Raw genomic sequence first — 21,943 nt, forward strand, 5'->3', positions numbered from 1 at the left:
ATTGGGTTCCTCCTCATTTTTCTTTTGTCTTCCAAGGCTGGACTCTAGAGTGATGGATTCAGGATTTGCTTTCAGGTATTTTGATAGCTGTTGGAGTGGTTAGAATCAGTGGTTAGAATCTAGAACCTCAAAGGGTTCTAGATGGGGGAGAAAACAAATTTATCCATCATTTCAGAACAATAGCTGGTTGTCTCCCTTAGCTACAGGTGGGCACTACAGTATTGGAGACCAAGATTTGAAGTCTTACATCTGAGCAGCGCTTTCTGATTAGGAACAAAATCATCAACGAGAAAGAATTTTCTAAATAACTTTTTATATGGACTTAAGCCTAATGTCTGAGAAGTGCCCCAATATGTAGCCCAGGCTTGCCTGAAACTTAGTACATAGCTCAGGTTGGCCTCCTCCTGCCTTAGCTTCTCAAGTAGAGGGATTGCAGGTGCAAGGCAGCATGCTCAGCTAACTGCTGTTTATAGTCCGCTCGGTCAATTGGTCAATGATGTCCTTCATAACACTCTTCTTTCAAATCTAGGATCCAACTAGATCGGGTATTGCACTTAGTTTTCATGTTCCTAGATCTATTAATATGGAATATTTTATAGTCTTTATATTTCATGATACTGAAGAATTTGACAACCTTTAATGAAATTGGAGCCTTTTATTTGGGGTTTTCTGATGTTTTCTGAGTGGATTGATGATTAAAGGTGCACATTCCAGCCAGGAATTCCTGTGGGCAAGGAGTCCTCAGCACCATGTCTGCACTGTCATTAAGGCTACCAGCCCCTCATTGACAAAGCTAATTTTGATTCTGTTGAAGGTTATATTAGGTGTCTGACTTGGTACTATATAGTCACTGTTTTTCTTTTTGCAATTAACATGGAGTCTGTTGGAAGTCACTGAAGACTATGTAAATAGCTTCCTTCTCATCAACATTTTCTACTCTTTGGCTAATTCTTGATCAAGCCAATTGTTATTACAATTGAAAAATAATGACTTTTTTTCTGCCATAGCAATTCCTCCAGGTATACCAGTTGGCTTGACATTGTGTTTTAAGTTGAACTCTGTCTTCTCCCCATGTGTTTGTTTATCTATTTATTATGGATCCTTGGATTCTAGGGCTTTGGTGGACTATAACTTACTGTAGTTATTCCCTTGGTATCTGTGGGGAAATAGGTTCAGGGATCCTTTAGATATCAAGTCATTTTTATAAAATGGTACGATATTTGTACATTCTCCCATATACTTGCGATCATCACTAGATTATTTATAAAATGCTGTATAAATGATTGTTATTCTAGGTTGTTTAGGGAATAATGATGAGGCAAAAAGATCTACACATGCTCAGTGCACATGCAGTTCAGATATGGGAAGGGATGAAGCACACCACAGACAGCTGAGACCAGGCAGATGTGCACGCCCAGTTTCCCAGGACAGCCTGTTGCTGGGTTTTGTTTGGAGCTTCTTCTTTTTTGCCATCTTCTCTATGCCAGTCTTTGCAACAAAACCTCCAGAGATGGGAGAGGACTGAATGGCCCTCTTTTGAAGGTCAGATTATAATTCACACTGACAGTTTCTTGTCTGAGTAAAATTTCACCTGGCATGAAATAATGATGCTTTTTTTTTTTTTTTTAGACAAGGTCTAATTTTGTATCCCAGGCTGGTCTGGAACTCATTTATGTAGCTCAGGCTGGCCTCCAACCTAGGTTCCTCCTGTCATAACCTCCCAAATTCTGGCCTTACATATCTGCACCACTATGCCTGGCCCAAATATTTTTGTTAAAGAAGTGATACCAGGGAGTGGAGTGATGGCTCAGTGGTTAAGAGCACTGGCTGCTCTTGCAGAGAACCCAGATTCAGCTCCCAGCACCTACATGTCAGCTAACAACTGTCCATAATTCCAGTTCTGGGGGCTCCAATGCCCTCTTCTGGCCTCCATGGGCATTACATACATGCAGTGCTTCTACATGCATGCAGGGAAAACACTCATATACATAAAATAAACAAAAATTAAAAAAAAGAAGTATGACCAACTCAGCTCACCAAAACTGCCATTCAGCAATGGAGCAGCCTGTGCAGGAGGAGCACCAATGGCATAAGGGTCACTGGTGGAAACCCAACACAACACAGTATTGGGAGTGGGACCAAATGAGAGGATCATGTCACCCCAGTCAAAGGCTTGAAAGGAACCATTTGGACAGTACAGTGAAGGTGGGTGGGGTCTTGGTGGAGTCCTGCAAAAGTGGTATGCAGGGTCACCACCACAGACCTAGAACTGCCTGTTCCATCAAAACTATGGGATTTTGGGCCGGGCGTGGTGGCACACACCTTTAATCCTAGCACTTGAGAGGCAGAGGCAGGCGGATCTCTGTGAGTTTGAGTTCAAGGCCAGCCTGTTCTGCATAGTGAGTTCAGGACAGCTGGGGCTACAGGGAGACACTGTCTCAAAAAGACCAAAACAAACAAACAAACAAACAAAAAACCCAAAACCAAAACCTATGGCATTTTCCAGGGCCGTTTGTAGGATGCGCACTTCATCTTAGACAAAAGTGAAGATTTGAGGAAGGCTCCTGGCATCTCCCAGGCTGGAATCTTACCAGGTTAGTGACTCTGATGGTGGGCTGCAGGCCAGCTTCCCACGTGAATACCGACTCATGGTACACATCCACCTGAAGCTTGCACTGAGTGAGGGGACTTTTGGATAGCAGATGCACTCAGGAAAATGGCAAACCAGTATCTCAGTTTTATACCAACAGCACACCTAGCAGAGAAATGGGCATTGCCCTTCTTATTGTCTATCTTTTCAACATTTTAGCATGAGAACATTTTAACTCAGAAGAGCTGAAGGCCTACTCCAGTGATGCAGTACTGGGTCACCTATCCACACCTTGTTCAACACTATCCATTTCCTTTTCCACAATATACATTTATGTACATGTGTATTGTATATGTATGTATGGATATTTATGTATCTATATATTTCTTTTGGCTAAACTTTTAAAAAACATGTTTCAAATACTGTGGTATATTTCACCTATGTTAGAGGCAGAAACTATACATGTTATTTGAGTGGAAAGAATTTACTATGCAGTGGTGCCCCTTTATCTGTGAAGGCTACATTCCAAGGTCCCTAGTTGAAACCCAAAACCGTGGATAGAACTGAACCCAGCACAGACTTTTTTTTTCCTACACATACATGCCTATGACAAAGTTAAATTTATAAATAAGGTCCAGTAAGAGATTAACAATGACTAATAATAAAATAGAACAATTATAGCAATATACTATAATAACATCTAGGTGACAAACAGGTATTTCTTGAGTGAACTTAGACAAATATTGATATTTTCAGACTGTTATTGCCTTCAGGTAACTGGAACTATATACTGTGAGTGGGGCTGGAGTTGGGGTGCAGCTGTAATGACTTGTTAGTTAGGCATAAGGCTATAACCCAGATATTTAGCAAAGTGAAAGAGAACCCTAAAAAATCAAGAAGGAAGTAATTTTTAGGAAAAATGGTTAGCATCCCTAGGGCTGGGGGAATAAGGGTAAGAGGCTGGAATGAGGAAAACTAGATACTCAGAAGAGAGGCTCCATGTTACTGTAGACGTGGCCCCTGGTGCTGGGGTGGGGGTGGGCTGACTGCTCAGCTGGCGATCATCCCAGAGCTTGGGGGCTGGGACTCATTGAGCAGCTGGATTCAGCTGTTGCTCCAGAAAAGCATTGCTGCTGCCGGGGAAAGTTGGTACTGCTGGTATAGAAAGGGAATGAGAGGTGGGCAGGAAGCAGCAAGTCTTCCTCTAGACTGGAATGTCCCTCCAGCATCCTCTTTAGCAGAATCTGCAGTATGGCTTACAGGTCCAGGTCTGATGGTGCAGGGTCAAGCATGTCTATCCTTGGTGTCCCTGAGGTATGGTGCTAGCTCTTTCTGCAGACAGCAGTGTCTGCAAATGCTCCAGTCGCTTTTGTATGAAATGATGTAGCATTTATAGGTAACCCACACACCCATGTGCTTTAAATCTGCTCTAGATTACTTCTTACACCAAACAGAGTATAAATATAATATGATATAGATAGTTGCTGTATTGTATTGTTTAGGGAATAATAACCAGGAAAAAAACCCTGTACATGTTCAGTGTAGATGCATGGTCAGTCTTCACCTGGCTGAATTCACAGATAGAGAACCTTTGGAAGCTAGGGGCCAACTTTATAGGAGGGTGAGCTTAGAGCACAAAGGCTGTATTTTAGTAAGTGACACAGACCATACATACCTCATCACATGCTTCCTAAATGAAGAATATTGTCTTATATGTACACAACATATCATGGCTAAGAAATGGGTACTTTCTTTTTTTTATAATTAAAAGTTTTTTTAATTTATTATTTTTATTTTATGTGTATGTGTATATTGTCTGCATGTAGGTAACTGTACCCGTATTGTGCAATGCCTGCGGAGGTTAGAAGAGGCTGTTGGATCCCCTGGGACTGGAGTTACGGACAGTTGTTAGCTGCCATGTAGGTGCTGGGATTCAAACCTGGGTCTTCCGTAAGAACAACCAGTGTTCTTAACTGCTGAGCCATCTCTCCACCCCAGAAATACTTTCTAATGTTATCTAAGAATCTGTTGTTATAGGCAGCTTCAGTTGTCAACTTGACACCTGCGAAGAGGGAACCTCACCTGAGAAATTTCTTCCATCACACTGGCCTGTATACATGTCTGTGGGGCATTTTCTTGATCGCTAATTGATGTAGGAAGGCCCAGCCCACTGTGGGTGGTGCCATCCCCAGGCATGTGGCCTGGGCTATATAAGAAAGTTGAGCAAGCCAGCAGAAGCAAACTAGTAAGCTTCCTTCTGCTGTGGTCTCTGATTTGAGGTCCCCTCTTGGCTTCCCTCAATGATGGACTGTGGGCTGTAAGCCAAATAAACTCTTTCCTTCTCTACATTGCTTTTAGTTAGTGTTTTATCCCAGCAACAGAGGAGAAAACGGGAACATCCGTGTTGTAATTTCCCTAATTATTTCCAAATGTTTTTTTGTGATATACTTCTTCAGTCTGTCTTATTCTAGAATGGTCTACTGCTCCCCCTTCTAATGGCTTATGATAAGGGATTAGGCCAGTCACGTTGTACAAATTCCCTCATTCTGAGCTTCATGGTGCTCTTTCCTGTTTTTTTTTTTTTAAATCCCTGTTAGTTACTATAACCTAGAAGTTTCATTTAGATTGACTGTCAAGACTACAGATGAACCTCAGTAACCCACTGAAAGCATCTTAAGTTGAACACACATTGGATATGTCTAGTATACTCAAAGCCTCCGCCGAGCTCCACAGCACACTCTGGGGTCTTGGCTGTCTGCCCTTGTGATGGCACAGCTGATTAGGAGCTGTGGCTTGTGGCTATTGGCCAGTATCTGGAGGTAGTATCATGCTGTGTGCCCCTAGCCTGAGAAAAGGCCAAAGTTCAAAATTCAAAGCACATTTGTACTCAATGTCTATTCTTTTCACAGTGCTAGAAAGTTAAAACTTTGTCAGTTGAGCCACTGTGAGTTGGGCATTATGCCTCAGAGAGGATGTTGTGTTGTTTACTGAGATGTACTTTTTAACATTTGAGTTGCAGCACATATGATCTTTGAAGATCCTGACTTTAGACACACTTTGGTACCTAGGAACAAAAGCCAGCTGGTTCTCATGGAAAGGGGGAGGAACACCTGTCTCCATCTTAACAGGTGCTACTGGTTAGTTCTGATAGAATTTGTCTTCGTCCCTATGTACTGTGCCCTCCTCTATCATCTCCAGGTACCATCAGAGGATGTTTGGACTTACTGCTGGAGCCTCTGCTCATGGAGGCTGTGTTTTATCCCTGGAACATCCTGTTTTGTAATCCTTTGGGTCTCCCACCTGCCCTGTAGCATTCAGAGTGGACATTGTTGCTGTCTTGTACTTGATGGACTTGGCCCTCCCACTGCCTCTGACCTCTGCTGGAGTGTGGTGTAAACTGCTTGTGAAAAGGCACCTTTCTCTTTTCTGTGTGTCTGTGTATGTGCACATGTGTGCACAGGTGTGTGGGGGCCTGAGGTCAACCTTGGGTGTCTTTCCTTGTACCCTCTCCATTTGTTTTTTGAGACAGTCTCTCTCACTGGCCTGAAATTCACCAAGTAGGCCAATGAGCCCTAGGGATCTGCCTCTCTCTGCCTCCCCAGTGCTGGAACTGCAAGTGTCCACCATGGCTGCACCTTTTATGTGGGTTCTGGGACTCAGGTCTTCATGCTTGGGTAGCAAGCACTTTTACCAGCTGAGCCCCAAGCCTTCTCATCTGCAACCCATTCTCTTGGTGAGTTCTCTGAGTCGTCTGACAAACTTTGCACTGTGCCGTGTTCTTACCTCTGTGATAATGCCTCTCTCACCTCAGACTCGGGTCTGTCTCAGTGTCACTGAGGTGCTCTTTGCTGTCCAGTCCTCTGCTTTGCTGACTGCCATCTTGAATCCTGGCCATTCTGACCTGCCCTTGGCATCTTTAGGCACAGCCTTCACCTGCTGCTTGGCTGGGCCTTAGTTCTCATGGAATCTCATTTCACTGCGCAGGAGCAGGAAGCTCATCTCTGAATCACAGAATAGAAGAGTTATGTTTGACTCCTTACTTAGATGTCTACGGGATCCCAGACTGGCATTGAGGAAGACCAGTTCTGAGAAAATCAGTGGCTCAAGCTCAAAATGTAATGTCAACTGACCTTCAGTTTCTGGGTTGTATTAATAAAAATTAAGGTGAGCTTCAGAGCATGTATAAAAAAAATAACTAGAGTCTTTGCAGCTTCTATTAAGAGGAAAGTCCATTTCCTTACACTTGGGACTGAGCTGGTGTTACATCTTGCCTTAACCAACAAGACAGTAAAAGTCATGTAGACAGAGGCCAGAAAGTGCTTGCCTCCTGGGCCTTGCCTCTTCCAGCTGACGGGAGAGCCCTCTTGAGAAGAAGCCTGGGCTAGTCAGCTGGATCGGGCATGTGAAGAGAATTGGGTAACCCTGCCCACCAATGCATCAGCCTCTGACCGCACTGTGGAACACACTGAGGTAAGATCAACGGAGGAGCTATTCCTTTTCCTCAGCCCAGCTCACAGCAACACCTGGAATCCTAGCTGGTCAGTGATCATCTTGTCACACAGTAAAGGCTGACTGGTACATAGCTGTCCGATAGGGGAAGCTCCTACTCAGCTCTGGCTTGCTGTGCTGGTGTATGGGCTCAGGGTCACTCTATCTTCCAGTTGTTCACAAGAAGGGAAATAAATTCAAGATAATTCTTATGTGAAATAGTCTAATTTTTAAATGATGGCACTAATTAAAAACGTTAAAAGCGTTCTGAAGGCCCAGTGAAAACTCTGGAGACCGGATTTCCCTTCTTTAGCCATGCTTATTCTTGCTAATGGCTCCAGTGTCCGCTCCCATCATTCTCTTAACCCAGGGAGAATGGGACCTGAGGGAGGTGAGCAGCAGCAACTCCGAGACCCTGACAGGAAGAGGGAGCGAGGCTCGGCCTTGGCCTGTCTGGGATGGACACTTGTGGCAGGGAAGGTGCCATACGAACATCTCATTGGACTGCTTCCTTCCTGAGCTTCCTCACCGTCCTGCTCACTTTCCCCTCAGGGTGCATGCTAGGTATAATACGGTGAGTGTCTCACCTGAAATGCTTGGCTCTGGAGGTGTTTCAGACTTGGGAATGCTCTTTAGATTTTTGAGTAGTTACAAATATACTAGGAAATACTTGGGGATGAGGTCCAAGTCTAAACACAGACTTCATATTTCACATACACACATATGCATGCATAGCCTGGGGTAACTTGACACTACTTTCAGTGAGTCTGAGTTTTGACTGACTTGAGGTCAGGTGTAGGATTTTTCCATTGTGTCATCACATTGGTGCTCAGAAAGTTCTGGATTTGTGAGTGATTTTTGGATTTTGGATTTTTGGATTAGGGTTGCTCAGCTTGCAGTATACTTAAAAATTATTATTTTTTAAATTATGGGCATATGTGTGTGTCTATGTGGGTATGTGCATGTGAGTGCAAGTCCCATGAAGACCAGAAGAGGGCATCAGATCTGGAGTTACAGTTGGTTGTGAGTCACCCAACATGTCCTCTGGTAAAGCTTGAAGTGCTCTAAACTGCTGAGCCATCTCTCTAGCTCCATGCAGTGACTTAAAAAAGAAAATATCTCTATATCTGTCTCATTCATTAGCCTTGAAGTAGCTCTTGGAAGGCCAAGACTGATGTTACAGTTTGGATTTGCAATGCTTCTCAAAGGCCAGTGTTAGAGGCTTGGTCCCCAGCCACTAGTGCCATTGGGGTGTGGGAGTTTGGTTCAAGATTTAAGGGCAGCGTAGTGGGATGACGTTAGGTCACTGGGGGCATGGCTTCAGAAGGGATTTTTGAAACCTCGCCTCCTCTCCCTCTGCTTCTCAGCTGCTGTAAGGTGAGTGGCTTGTCCTGTTGTGAGCAGCTTGAAGTAAAGATGCCAGTCAATCATGGACTGAGACTGTGAGCCAGAACAAGTCTCCTCTTTGTGAGCTGATTATCTCGGGCATTTTGTTAGAGTGATGGAAGGTGACTGATAGCTGATGAGCCTGGGAAACTTACTCATCTTTCTATCCTGATGCTTAAGTGGATTTGGGTTAAAGGAGCAGGTGACCCTGGGGGCACCCTTCTTTTCTAATGGTTCTCCATCAGCTCGGCCTGAGACAGGCCGTATCTTTTCCCAGCTGCTCCTAACTACGACTCCGTGAAATCTTAATTAGAGTGAGTCACTGGGCGTAGAAGTCCATCTAGTCAAGGAATTCAAGACAATGGGATTTTCTCACAATTTTGTGAATTTATAGAGATGCAACTTAAAAATCAAAACAAAATCCTCCGATCAAGCACGCAGATTTTTCTACCCGCAAAGTGTGTCAGAGGTTAAGCTCTAAAGAGAGAGTGTTGGTTCATTCTGTGTCCCAGGGATGGGAACACTATCATTTCCTGGAAACAATTAATGGCCCAGGGCAGAGTGGCATGGGCCTCTGAGGCCAGGTGATTTCCCTCTGCAAGGAGAATGTGCAATCTGGGCCAGGCCAAACATCTCGATGACTATGGAAGAAAAGTCCATAAACTGGTGTGTAGTCTCCCCTTGAGAAGTGAGCACGGACACATATTTTCTGTTTTCAGTCTTGCATTTGACCCCTCACAGTCTAAGACTTGGCATGGATGGGTAGGCTAGACAAACTTCGAGCAGAGGCTATCAGACACCTTCAGAGAGGTCTGCTGGAACCCCCTTTTCCTTTCTGCACAGAGGTTCTTTTCCACTTTGGTGGCCCACTGCCCCCAGCTGATGGAAGATGGCCCATTTTCAAAGTCTTAGCAGGGGTCTGGCTGGAACTGGGCCAGAAGGCATCTGGCTTTCCTTTCCACTAGAGAGTGAGGGAGTTTTGGTGCGCAGCCTGAGGCTGCCTGCATGTATCAGGACTGGATGAGCCACAGGGTCTGGCAAAGGATGAGACTTTCTGATGACCCCTGTTGGAGGAAAGTATTGGTGGGCAGTTGGGTCTATCCCAGTTTGATTCAAGGTAGTCTAGTGAGGGCAGCTACTCTCAATGCACATTCCCAGCAGTCCTGACTTGCAGATCTACTTACAGGCTATCCTCTATCAGTGACAGCTCTATTCCTTGTCTTGAGTGGAGGGCACAAAGTTACCTACTGTCTGACTACACTGTGGCTCATGGCTTTCCCACTGCAGGAAGGAGGGGAGCTGGGGTACCAGGAAGTCTGCTGCAGTTGGGGTTGTTCCTCCCACCTCTACTTGATGCCTGAATTTTCTGCTTGAAATTTTATTTGAGTCAACACATGGCTATGCCTCTCTGAGATCTCATTTCAAAATGCTTCTTGGGGCCAGAGAGATGGCTCAGGGGTTAAGGGCACTGGCTGTTCTTGCTCTGGGTTCAGTTCCCAGCAACCAAATGGTGGCTAACAACTACCAGGAACTCCAGTTCCAGGGGATCCAATGCCTTCTTCTGACCTCCGTGGACATTGAATGCATGTGGTACACTTAAATATATACAGGCACTACTCATACAAGTAACTTTTTCTGACAGAAGGGTATGGAGGGTCGCCATAGTAACCTTCCTGAGGAGTCGTTGGTCACACTTCCCTCTCCCTTGAGGACTGGTTAACGTCAAGCAGAAATTGTGAGGAAGACCAATGACCTGATGCTGGGAAGGAGAGGCTGAGATGCAAGAAGGACACACCTGATCTGAAGGTCAGGGACAAGAGGAGGGCCAGAGCTGCCTCAGGGAAGGCAAAGAAAGGAGTGGTCTAGGATGAAGGAGAGAAGCTGATGGAGCAGGACTGTTGAAAGCATTCCCAGGTGACCTCCTGGCACTTAGCCTCTCACTGCCCTCAGCTCACTGCCCTCAGCTCACTGCCCTCCGCTCACTGTTGCTTACGGAGGGGTGGAGGGGAATATGAAACTCAAAACGAGTTTCTTAACTCTGGGTCTTGACTGTCTTGCTGGCAAAAGTGGAGAGTTCTTCACCCCTTAAATGAGGTTATGAATGGAAAGATCCAACCTGGTGTCAGCAAGGATGGATTCAAAAGGCATTGGTTCCAGAACATCTGCAGACCCCAGATCCTCAGTGCTCAGGTCGCTTAGGTAAATGGCACAAGACTTCCACGGAGCCTGCACACCTCCTACATGCTTTGACCAATTTTCTGATAATACCCAATGCGACATAAATGTTCTGTAAATACTTGCTATACTCTATGCTTAGAGTGTGGAAAGGTCTAAACCTATTCAGTACAATTGTCATTTTTTTCCTCAATTGTTTTGATCTACAGTTGGTTCAATGCACAGACTGCAGAGGTCTGGCAGCTCTAGTTTCTCATGCTAACAAAGAAGTTCAGACTGACCCTCTAGCCTTGGTATAGACCAGTTCTGAGATAAAGAGGCCACAGCCCAGACTCAGGCAGGAGTGGGAGGAGTGCTGGCTTCAGCCTGTGGATTCCTGTCCAGGTGTGCCAGAAGTTGCCAGCAACTGACAGAGGGAGGAAAGGCCGGACTGGCTGCAGAGCTCTTCAGGTAAGGGGCCTGCTTTTTTTTTTTAATTAGGAGAGTGGGTAGGAGCCAAATAAACTCAGACTATGGCAAGGAATATGTAAACACCTTTCTTTGTTGACTTATAACCAAACAAATAATTTCAGGAAAACTGCAATCTGAGAAAAGTATAAAATGAAAACTACATAAAAATGTGAAAGTCTTCCTGCCTGGCACAGGTAGGGTGCTGAGCCTCCTATGTGTGATCAAGTGTCTTCCATGCTGTGAGCTACATGTGCCTCTGATGTCCACTATCTTTGTGGAGTGAAAGAAGGGATGAACCATCTATGAATCTATGTTTACATCACTCAAGATACTTTATTATGAACACACAAAAGAAGGGGACAGCCTGCATAAAGAAATAAGAGAAACAGGTGGAATATAAAAAACAGAGGGAGACTCATGCCTTCAATACCTTTGCAATTTCTAAAGTTAAGCTACAGATTTGACTGTGAGCTTAGTGGTGGCCAAAGCAATGAAGGAAATACTATCCACAAGAGGACTGACTCATGTGGAGGTCAGAGGACAACTTTTCAGAGTTGATTCTCTCCTTCCATTACATGGATTCTAGGCATTGAACTTAAGTCACTAAGCTCCTGTGGCAAGCACTTTTAACTGCTGAGTTATCTCCCTGTGCGCGCCCCCATACCCCAAACCAGTGCTCTTAGGAAAAGAGCAGTTCTTACTGGAAGTGAAGTTGGACAGATTTCCATGTCGGGTTTTCATGGAGGAAGCCTGTGCGATGAAGTCAGGGCCTTCCTTGACACAGCTCCACAGTACACAGAATAATACGCTCTATACTTCTATTAAAAAAAAAAAAAAACCCTCAACAGAAGCTAGTCCCTTCCCACACAATTTCACAAGAAGCCCAAACACTTTGGCTTAAGATACTTGGCTCCTTCAGGACTGGATTTTACTCAGGGGTAAAATATGAATCAACAAAGTGCAAGGTGTACTTTGAGGGATGAAAGAATCCAGCAAAGGCTAATGGGTTTTTAAAACAAACAAACAAACAAACAAGCAAACACCTCTGCAAGTCTCAGAACCTTCCACATGCAGTGTGCTCATGCCTCTCTGACTTGATGTTTTCTGAGCCTATTTGACTAAATTAGTCTGTCTGTGGTAGTTCACGATTCCCCTGGAGAGGGAGGACTGGACATGAGGGAGACACAGGCATCCAGAGCTGGAGACACATCTCACTCCCTAGCTACACCCTTACCTCAGTATTAAAACATTTTTTTAATTGACACATCAAATTGAAATTTATGGGTTATGTGAAATTTTAATGCATGTATATGCCGTAATCAAATCAGGGTTAACATATCTTTCTCCTCAAAAATTTATCATTTTTTGGTGGTGAAGACATTCAAATCCCTTTCTTTTAGCTTTTGTGGAATATATAGCACATTACTGCTGTCCACAGTCACGCTACTGTGCAATGAAACACCAGCTCTTATTTCTCCTAACTCTAACAATACCCACTGACAATCTTCCTGTCCACCCCCTCAGCCTCTGCTAACCACAATTCTGACCTTAGCGTCTGTGAGCTCAGCTATTCTAGATCCATCTGAGTGAGATCATGTGGTGCTTTGTCTTTCTGGGCCTGACTTATTTCACTTAGCACAATGTCCTTCAGTTCCATCTATGCTCCTGCAAATCACAGGACCACATTCCTTTTTATGGCTCAGACTCTGGAAGGGATTCTTGTGGGACAGCACCCATTTGAAGCAATGTGTCATGTACTGGCTATGGTTTTCCTGGGACACATAAATACTATCAATTTATAATACTTTAAAAAGAAGCATCCAGTGAAAGCCTGTCCTCTAACGAGCTTGCATGTGTCCACTGACGTGATGGGGGAATTCACTTATAGACAGAGGTGTGGAACCTGTTAATGTCTCTGCTATGTGAGAAAAATTAGGTAGGGAAGAGTGAGAGGTTGTTATTATGGCCCAGGTCTTACCCTATGCCACATATCCAGGCTTGGCATCCCTAGTGAGGGAAGGATCCAGCCACCCATGCTGGCCTTCCATTCTGAGATGCAGAATGGAAGCTGTTTACAGAAAAGATCTTGGTATTGCTTGACTCTACTGCATATGAGGTAGAAGGCAGTGAACATGACCCCCAGGCTTTGGCTCCCAGTGGGTCTGCTTCTTGCTGTCTTTACTTACCAGCCATCTTTGAACTTCTTGTGGGGGCTTTCCAGATGGGACCTTTTAGGTTGGCTGAGAGAGTCAGGTTCACAGCTGTGATGGTTTGACTGAAAATGTCCCCCATAGGCTCCAAGTTTTTGGACATTTTGTCCCCAGATTATGGCACTGTTTTGGGAGGTTTTAGAAGGTGTGGCTATCCTGGAGGAAGCAAGTCACTGAGGGTGGCCTTACAGAGCTCTTAAGCCTTGCCGGATCTTCAGTCGGTCTCTTGCTTCCTGTGCCTGCATGATGATGTGAGAGCTTCACTTCTGCTGCTCCTGCTCCAGCCACCTCCAGCCACCATGCCTCCCTGTCATGCTGGACTGTAATTACCCTGGAACTGTAAGCTCAAATAAACCCTTCCTTCTATAAATTGCTTGGATCAGTGTTTCTATCACAGCAACAGAAAAGTGACTAATATAACAGCTTACCCTTTTTCAGCACTTTCTCCAGCTGTGTGGCCGAATGTTCAGGGATGTTTGCTTTCTGAAGGCAGACATTCATTTTTCTTTGCTTCAACACATGTACTGTCCATGCAGACCATATGCAAAAAAGGGTGAACCGGTGCTTGCAAATATATAAAAAGTCACTTAAAAGTTACATAAATCCCTGTATAAATGGTGTAATATAGATTTCTAGCCCAACATGGCAAGCATCATGTATCAGACAATACAATACAATAAATCTTATTCTTTCAGTTAAATTCTTTTGAAACAATTTACACTTGGCGGTTGCTGCTTCCCAAACCAATCTGGTCATTAACTGCTGACATCTTGGTTTTGGACAAACGGACACAGAAGAGCATTTGTCTTTTGGAATTCTCTCTTTTAAAAATTTTAAAAAATATATTTTTATTTTTATTTTCTGTGTATGAGTGTATTGCCTGCATATATGTGAGTGCACCTGTGTTGTGTAATGCCGCCGAAGTCAGAAGAGGGCCTCGGATTCCCCTGGAACTGGAGTTAAGGACGGTTTGTAGCCACCATGTGGGTGCTGGGAATTGAACCCAGGTCCTCTGCAAGAGCAGTCAGTACTCTTAACTGCTAAGCCATCTCTCCAGCCCCCGGAATTCTCTCTTGTGCTCCGGCAATAGGCTTTCCCCTGTGCCATTTCTTCATATCAACCTGAAGGACTAAAACCCTTATACCTGTGCACCACTCTGCAAACATTTGCTAGCTGTGATGTTTTAGTATCTCTGCACTGGACAAATTATCATCAGATTCCCCCAAGGGCCTTCTGGAACTTACCTTCTGTGCATAGTATGGCTTGTAGGAACTTCCCTATTTAGGTTTGGCCACATTGTCACTAGAAGAAAGCAGAGCACTCCCTTCCTTGGGAGTTATAGTTAGGAAAGGTTGTAAGCACATCCCTTGCAAAATGAAATGGTCGATTGTGCTCCAGCCATCTGAGCATGCTGTGATTTGGTAGGGAAGGCACAAACCATGGGAAGAAAAACTCCAGGATGATTAAAAGTCAACAAAGAATATATTTCTTAAAAACCCCATTATCATGTTAAAAATTATACACAAAAAATGGAATTCTTACTGTATACTATGTCAAAGTCACCTTAGGTCGATTGTCAGAATCCTGAAAAAAACCACAAAAATATTCTTTCTATCACAATTTGACTTTCTGAAATTTTATCTACTTGTGGTTAGAGCAGTTTAGACATGCTAATGGAAAAATTCCAGAAATTTGTCAAACTGAACTGTACACCATTTTGAATGGTGTGATAAAATTTTGAGCCACTCTGCTCTGAGGCTTAGCATGCAAACCACCCCTTTGTTCACAGTATCCACATGGTATATGCTACCTGCCATCTCAGTTATCAGATCCACTACTGCAGCATCATGGTGTTTGTGGTTCAGTAACCTGTATTTTACCACTTAATGCCCACAAAGCACAAAAGCAGCCCAGCAACAATGTGTATAACAGCCCCAAAGAACTCCCTTTGAATGAAAAAGTGGGTGCTTTTGACTTAATAAGAAAAAAAAATGTGTGCTGAGCTCACTGAATTCTATGCTGAGTGATTACTAATTTCTGACTGTCCCTAATCTGTTCATTCAGCTTTAGTACAGGCATGCACATATAGGAAAAGCTAAGTGTAAGTTGGGTTCGTGCTGTATGTAGGTTCAGGCATCTACTCTGAGTCTTGGGCTGTGTCCCTTGAGGACACATGGGCCCACTGTAATGGGACACCTTCTGTTGCAGGTAATTCTGTTGCAGGACAAACAGTTCATCAGATTGTAATAGAAATCTGTGAACAGGTGGAGAGACTATCTTCCTCGCTTGCCAAAGTACTGGGATACACAAAATAGACATTTTCAGCATGTGGAATATTTAACAGATTTTCCCATAGTGTTTCATTCATCTCCACTAGAGACAAGGGCTGTCCAGGGAGGCTCTCTCCAGAGGTAGAGAGAAGAGACACTCCTGGAGCATTTGTCAGTGCTCTGTTTGCACTTCTCTCATGGGCCTCCCTTTCCCTATCCTTGAGGTGCGCTATCCCAACAGTGTTAGCTCTGTGATCTAGATATTTTGCGCTGGCCTCACTGAGGGGAAATATTTCAGGGTAAGGATGTATGGTCAAACAGGGGTTATGAAAGAGGCAATGTTACTAAGCTAGTACTAAGCACGCTGATGTATGCCAGGTGTGTGTGTGTGTGTGTGTGTGTGTGTGTGTGTGTGTGCATGCACATCAGAATGGATTTTCCAGCTCATTTAAAAATTGTTTATTATTCTTTATTATTTTATGTGTATGAGTGTTTTTCCTGCATGTATATTGTGCACCTGTGTTGTGCAATGCTCATGGAAGTCAGAGGGCGGTGTCAGATTACCCGGAAGTGCAGTTACACGCGGTTGTTAGCTGCTGTGAGGGTGCTGGGATTCGAACCTGGGTCCTCTGCAAGAGCAGCCACTGTTCTTAACCACTGAGCCATCTCTCCAACCCCTGGATTTTCTAGCTTTTAAAGAACTGTACCATACACTGAGGATCTATAGATCCCCTCTTGGTTTTTGAACTTTTTCTTATCATTACACACCAGTATTTTACTGCTTGTAAACAGCATTTACTCTTCAAGAATATCACTATCCTTTCTTTGACAATTTGATTCCACAGGCTTATAACATGGCGTCACTAGGGAATGGAACCATCCAAGTCCAAAGTCAAAACTCTGCCCTGTGAAATCTGGTTTCATCCTTCTCACCTTGCTTCAAAATGCATGATTTTCTCTTAGAAAAATAAGGGAGGGAGTTTATTTTCTTCTCTCCTGAGGGCAAGAGTAAGTTATGATTTTAGAATGTTGTCCCGGTCCAACAGTTTTGGAATGCACTTACCTCATCTGCATGAACTCAGATTCTGTGGTCTTACAAAAGGCATAGAGGATTAATTAGACGTCTCACTTGGAACAATTGAAACTACTTTATCTTATTTGATGTGTGGTTGGTTCTTAACTTGTTGATTTCAAGTTGTTTGTTTCCTGATTGATGGCTTAAAAACGATTCTTGGGTGTGTTTCAGCAGAGAACTTTTTAATTGAAAAAGTCAAATATTCTAATTACAAAAAGGCAGAAACCCATAAAGGGGAAAATAAAAATGGCCTATACTCTGATACTATGCAGAATGCATCTCAACCTTTTGGTTAAAAGTGTCTAAAGATGAGATGTAGCTGTGTACACAGATTTGGAGTCAGTTCGTGCTGTCTATACCATTTGCCCCAGTGTCTCACGAGCATCTCAGCGTTTTGGGTTTTCTTCCACCCTTGATGCTGCAGTTGCTCCCTGTGATCTGCCCCAGCATCCAAGCCGCCTTCACTGTTTAGATAGCAGGGCTATTTCCAATCTTTTCCTTTTATAAACAACGTGTAGTGGAACATTCAAATGTGCATATCTTTAGCCATGATGATTTTCCTTAGGGACAAACGCTTAAAAGTAGAATTACTCAGGGCCGGGCGTGGTGGCGCGCGCCTTTAATCCCAGCACTCAGGAGGCAGAGGCAGGCAGATCTCTGTGAGTTCAAGGCCAGCCTGGTCTACATAGTGAGTTCCAGGACAGCTGGGGCTACAGGGAGACCCTGTCTCAAAAAGACCCCCCCAAAAAGTAGAATTACTGTGTCAAAAGTTATTCAAATCTATAAAGTTGTCAGAATTTCTTTCATTATGAGCTTTGTCTTTTTAAAAAATTATTTATTTAATAACCACATAATTAGAAGAAGCATTTCATGACAACAGCATTAACATATTCAATAACAATTTCCAGAGCTAAGATGCATCTGTTTCAAAATTGGCTGTAAATTTTTAGGTTTACAGTTGAATTAATACAGTTATACAATATTGTACTCAGTATAAACCCTTTAAGACATAAAATTAAATGAGGTTTTAACCTTTAAAAAAGATCTCCATTTCATTATTAAAATACACAGTTTCATATAGAAAAATTCATTTTTAATGCAATTGACACTAAGATGTTTGCACATGCGTTTCTAATCTCTATATATCTGATTATTATTAATCACAGTCAGTTATTTCTGAGCTCCTTGGCACCTGAGCATGGATATAAAGTCATCAGGTAGATTTCAATGGTAATGTGTTACACATCTATTAATTAACATGAAGCAAATTTTTATGCTTCTTCCTCAAATAAAACTCATTAATTTAATAACCACATGATTAGAAGAAGCATTTCATTACAGCTTTAACATATTCAGTAACACACTCCAGAGCAAGGATACAACTCTTTCAAAAGTGGATGTAAGGTCTGTGTGAAGCCACAGTCGCAGATCTCTGTTCCGCAGGATGGGGTTTGTGAAAGTTGTCAGGAATAACACCTACTTTAAGAGATACCAAGTGAAATTTAGAAGACGATGATGAGAGGGTAAAACTGACTACTATGCTCGTAAATGATTGGTGATCCAAGACGAAAATAAGTACAACATACCCAAATACAGGATGATAGTTCGTGTAACTAACAGAGACATCATCTGTCAGATTGCTTATGCTGGTATAGAAGGGGATATGATAGTCTGCACAGCATATGCACATGAACTACCAAAATACGGTGTGAAAGTGGGCCTGACAAATTATGCTGCAGCCTGTTGCACTGCTCTGCTGCTGGTCTGCAGGCTTCTCGATAGGTTTGGCATGGACAAGATCTATGAAGGCCAAGTGGAGGTGACCAGAGATGAATACAATGTGGAAAGCATTGATGGTCAACCTGGTGACTTCATTTGCTATCTAGATGCAGGTCTTGCCTGCACTACAACTGGCAATAAAGTTTTTGGGGCCCTGAAGGGAGCTGTGGATGGAGGCTTGTCTATCCCTCACAGTACCAAACGATTCCCTGGTTATGAGTCTGAAAGCAAGGAGTTCAATGCAGAAGTCCATTGGAAGCACATCATGGGTCAGAACGTGGCAGACTACATGCGATACCTGATAGAAGATGAAGATGCATACAAGAAACAGTTCTCTCAGTACATAAAGAACAGTGTAACCCCAGACATGATGGCGGAGATATATAAGAAAGCCCGTGCTGCTATACAAGATAACTCAGTCTACAAGAAGAAGCCTAAGAGAGAAGTTAAGAAAAAAAGGTGGAACCATCCTAAAATGTCCCTTGCCCAGAAGAAAGACCAGGTAGCTCAAAAGAAGGCAAGCTTCTCAGAGCTCAGGAACGGACTGCTGAGAGCTAACGCAATTTTCTATGAAGATTTTTTTTTTCATAAAGACAGTAAACTTATTGAACAAGCAAAAATAAAAAATAAAAAGTGGATGTAAATTTTTAGGTTCACAGTTGAATTAATACAGTTATACAATATTGAACTCAGTATAAACCCTGTAAGATATAAAACTGAATGAGTTTTTACCTTTTAAAGAAGAGCTCCATTTCAAGATATGCTGTTTCCTACAGTAAACATTTTTTTAAATATATTTTTTAGAAGAAGCATATCATTACAGCTTTAACACGCCCAATAACAGTTTCCAGAGCAAAGACACAGCTCCTTCAAAAGTGGCTATAAAATTTCTAGGTTTGCTGTTGAATCAATACAGTTATACAATATTGAACTCAGTATAAGCCTTGTAAGACATAAAGTTGAATGAGTTTTTAACCTTTAAAAAAGATCTCCATTTCATTCTAAAATATACTGTTTCTTACAGAAAGACTCATTGTTTTTGCTATTAACACTGAGATGTTGACACATGCCTGTCTAATCTGTATGTATCTGATTATTACTAGTCATAATCGTTTGCACTTGGATCCTTGGTGCCTGTGTATGTCTATCAAGTCATCGGGTAGATTTCAAAGATAATGTTCATCACCTCTACTAATTAAAATGATGTAAACTTTATGCTTCCTCCTCAAATATAATACATTATTAAAAATTTGTTGATTTTTTTCTGTGTGTGTATATCACACAGAACATCCCAAACCATCTTATTCAACTAACACCCACTTCCCAGATGGCACCCTCCCATAGCCTCCCTCCCCCTACTAGAGTCCTTATACTCTGATATCCCCACTACTGTCTGCTGTGTTGTCAGCACCCCAGCCATTCCCCATTACTTGTCCATCTGGTGAACCTAATCAGCCTATCTAGGGGTCTTTGTTTTAGGAAGGTCAGCTGTTCCTCACCTAGCAGCAATCAGTTGTCAATATTCCTTTAGATAAGATTGGGGTCTGCTGTTTATTTTCCCAGTTCTGTGCTGGGTTACTATCTGGGAGTCCCTTGGGTCACCCAGGCCAAAAACTCAAAAGAACGTATCTCCTATCTGGCATTGTTGCTTGTTATCTAGCCTTTAGCTGTACATATGGACTCTTAAAAAATTATATTGGCCCCTTTGATCTTGGTTATACTTTCCTTTTGGGTGTTTAAGGGCACACAGTTGGCCCAGATAAACGAATTTATTTTTACTCTTAAGGCCGTTTGAGGCTCTGTTCCTCAGGGGTCACATGGGCTTGGGAGGAGCCCCTGGCTCCGTTCTTTTACCTGTTCCACCTATGTGAAGATAAGTCAAAGGTCCTACTGGACCATGGCTGGCTTTGTTTGGAAGCTTGGAGGAAATGTTTCCTCTGTGTTGACACTCTTCTTTGTAGACTGGACACTGGTTCATGTCCATCTGGTGGGGTCTCCTCGGCCTCCTTGATCAAGAGGATGGGTGACCCACCACAATTACAGGACATTTTGGGAGATCCTCATAGTCCCCTGGAACTAGTCAACCTAGGAGGGCAAGGAGCAAAAACTATCTTTATGTCCCTCTGACCAAATTAGTATAGACCTCAAAGTATGTTTGTTAAACATCCAAGAAGGTTAGTTCCACCAGTCTAGGACTTTTAATTATTGTGTGTCATGTAGATAAATGTTGGTCAAAGACCAATTCTTCTCGGATAAGCCTTACCTAGACATATATTTCTTGATCTGCTATATATAATTTGTCAGTAGGTTGTTGGAGTAATATGGTTCCCTCTGGTTTTTAAAACTAGCTAGGCATTATTTATCTCTCACATTGTCTAACCCCTCCATCATGGTTTCCCCAATTAAGGTACCCCCGTTTTCCCCTTTCTCCCTTAATAATACCCTTCTCCTGTGGTCCTACCTCTCTTTAGCTCCTTTTTCCCCTTTATCCCCTAGGTTCCTAGGTCCCTTCCCTCCACCCTCCCTTAAACTAACCCAATTTTTATCCATATCTCCCTTATTAACGCCTGTTTCCTACTGTTCTTCTCTTTCAGGTTCTTTCTTTTCCTTTACCTCCATGGTTCCTTTCCATTACCCTGGTTCCTATAGTTATTTCTGGATACATACTCACTTATCAAGATTTGGTTCTAGGATCCACATGAGGGAGAATGTATGACAATTTTTTTTTCTGAGTCTGTGTTAATTCACTTACTATAACAGTTTCTAGTTCATCCATTTACCTGCAAATTTCATCATCTCATCTTTCTTTACTGCTGAGTAAAATTCCATCATATAAATGAACCACATTTTCATTATCCATTGGTCAATTCAGGGACACTTAGGTTGCTTCCATCTCTTAACTATTGTGAAAAGAGCAGCAACAAACATGGATGTACAAGTGTCTCTGCAATAGGATGAGTTCTTTGGGTAGATGCCAAGGAGTGGTATAACTGGGTCAAATGGTAGGTTCATTTGTAGTTTTTTAAGAGTTCTCCACACTTCTTTCCATAGGGGTTGAACCAGTTTGCAGCCCCACCAGCAGTGTATTAGCATTCTTCTTTCCCCACATCCTCTCCAACATTTGGTATCATTTGTTCTCTTGATCTTAGCCAGCCTGACTGGGGTAAGATGAAATCTTAAAGTGGTTTTAATTTGCATTTCCCCAAATATTAGTGATGTTGAACATCTTTTAAGGTGCTTCGTAGGCATCTTTACTTCTTCTTTTGAGAACTCTCTGTTCAGCTCCTTAGCCCATCTTTTAATTGGGTTACTTCTTATCTTGATTCCCTGTTTTTTGAGTTTGTTATATATTCTGGATATTAAACCTCTTTCAGATGTTTCTCTGGTGAAGATTTTCTCCCATTCTGTGGGGTTTCTCTTCACTTCCCTGGTTACCTCCTTTGATGTACAGAAGCTTTTTAGTTTAATGAGGTCCCATTTGTTAATTCTTGCCCTTGTTTCCTGAGCAATTGATGTCTGC

General features: G+C 42.9%; 1 long non-coding RNA gene and 1 pseudogene across 1 annotated transcript in view; both read left to right on the plus strand.

Annotated features, from left to right (window-relative positions):
* The window catches only part of LOC115067298, a 118,877-nt gene that overhangs the window by 85,121 nt on the left and 11,813 nt on the right, over positions 1 to 21,943 (plus strand). The window contains exon 3 of the long non-coding RNA XR_003846724.1: positions 2,507 to 2,594. This is a non-coding gene — a long non-coding RNA (uncharacterized LOC115067298). The remainder of the gene's footprint in view (positions 1 to 2,506; positions 2,595 to 21,943) is intronic.
* On the plus strand, positions 18,074 to 18,981 carry LOC103748201 (annotated as a pseudogene).

Source organism: Nannospalax galili, unplaced genomic scaffold, assembly GCF_000622305.1.
Source record: "Nannospalax galili isolate Female #2095 unplaced genomic scaffold, S.galili_v1.0 scaffold104, whole genome shotgun sequence".
NCBI classification, from domain to species: Eukaryota; Metazoa; Chordata; class Mammalia; order Rodentia; family Spalacidae; genus Nannospalax; species Nannospalax galili.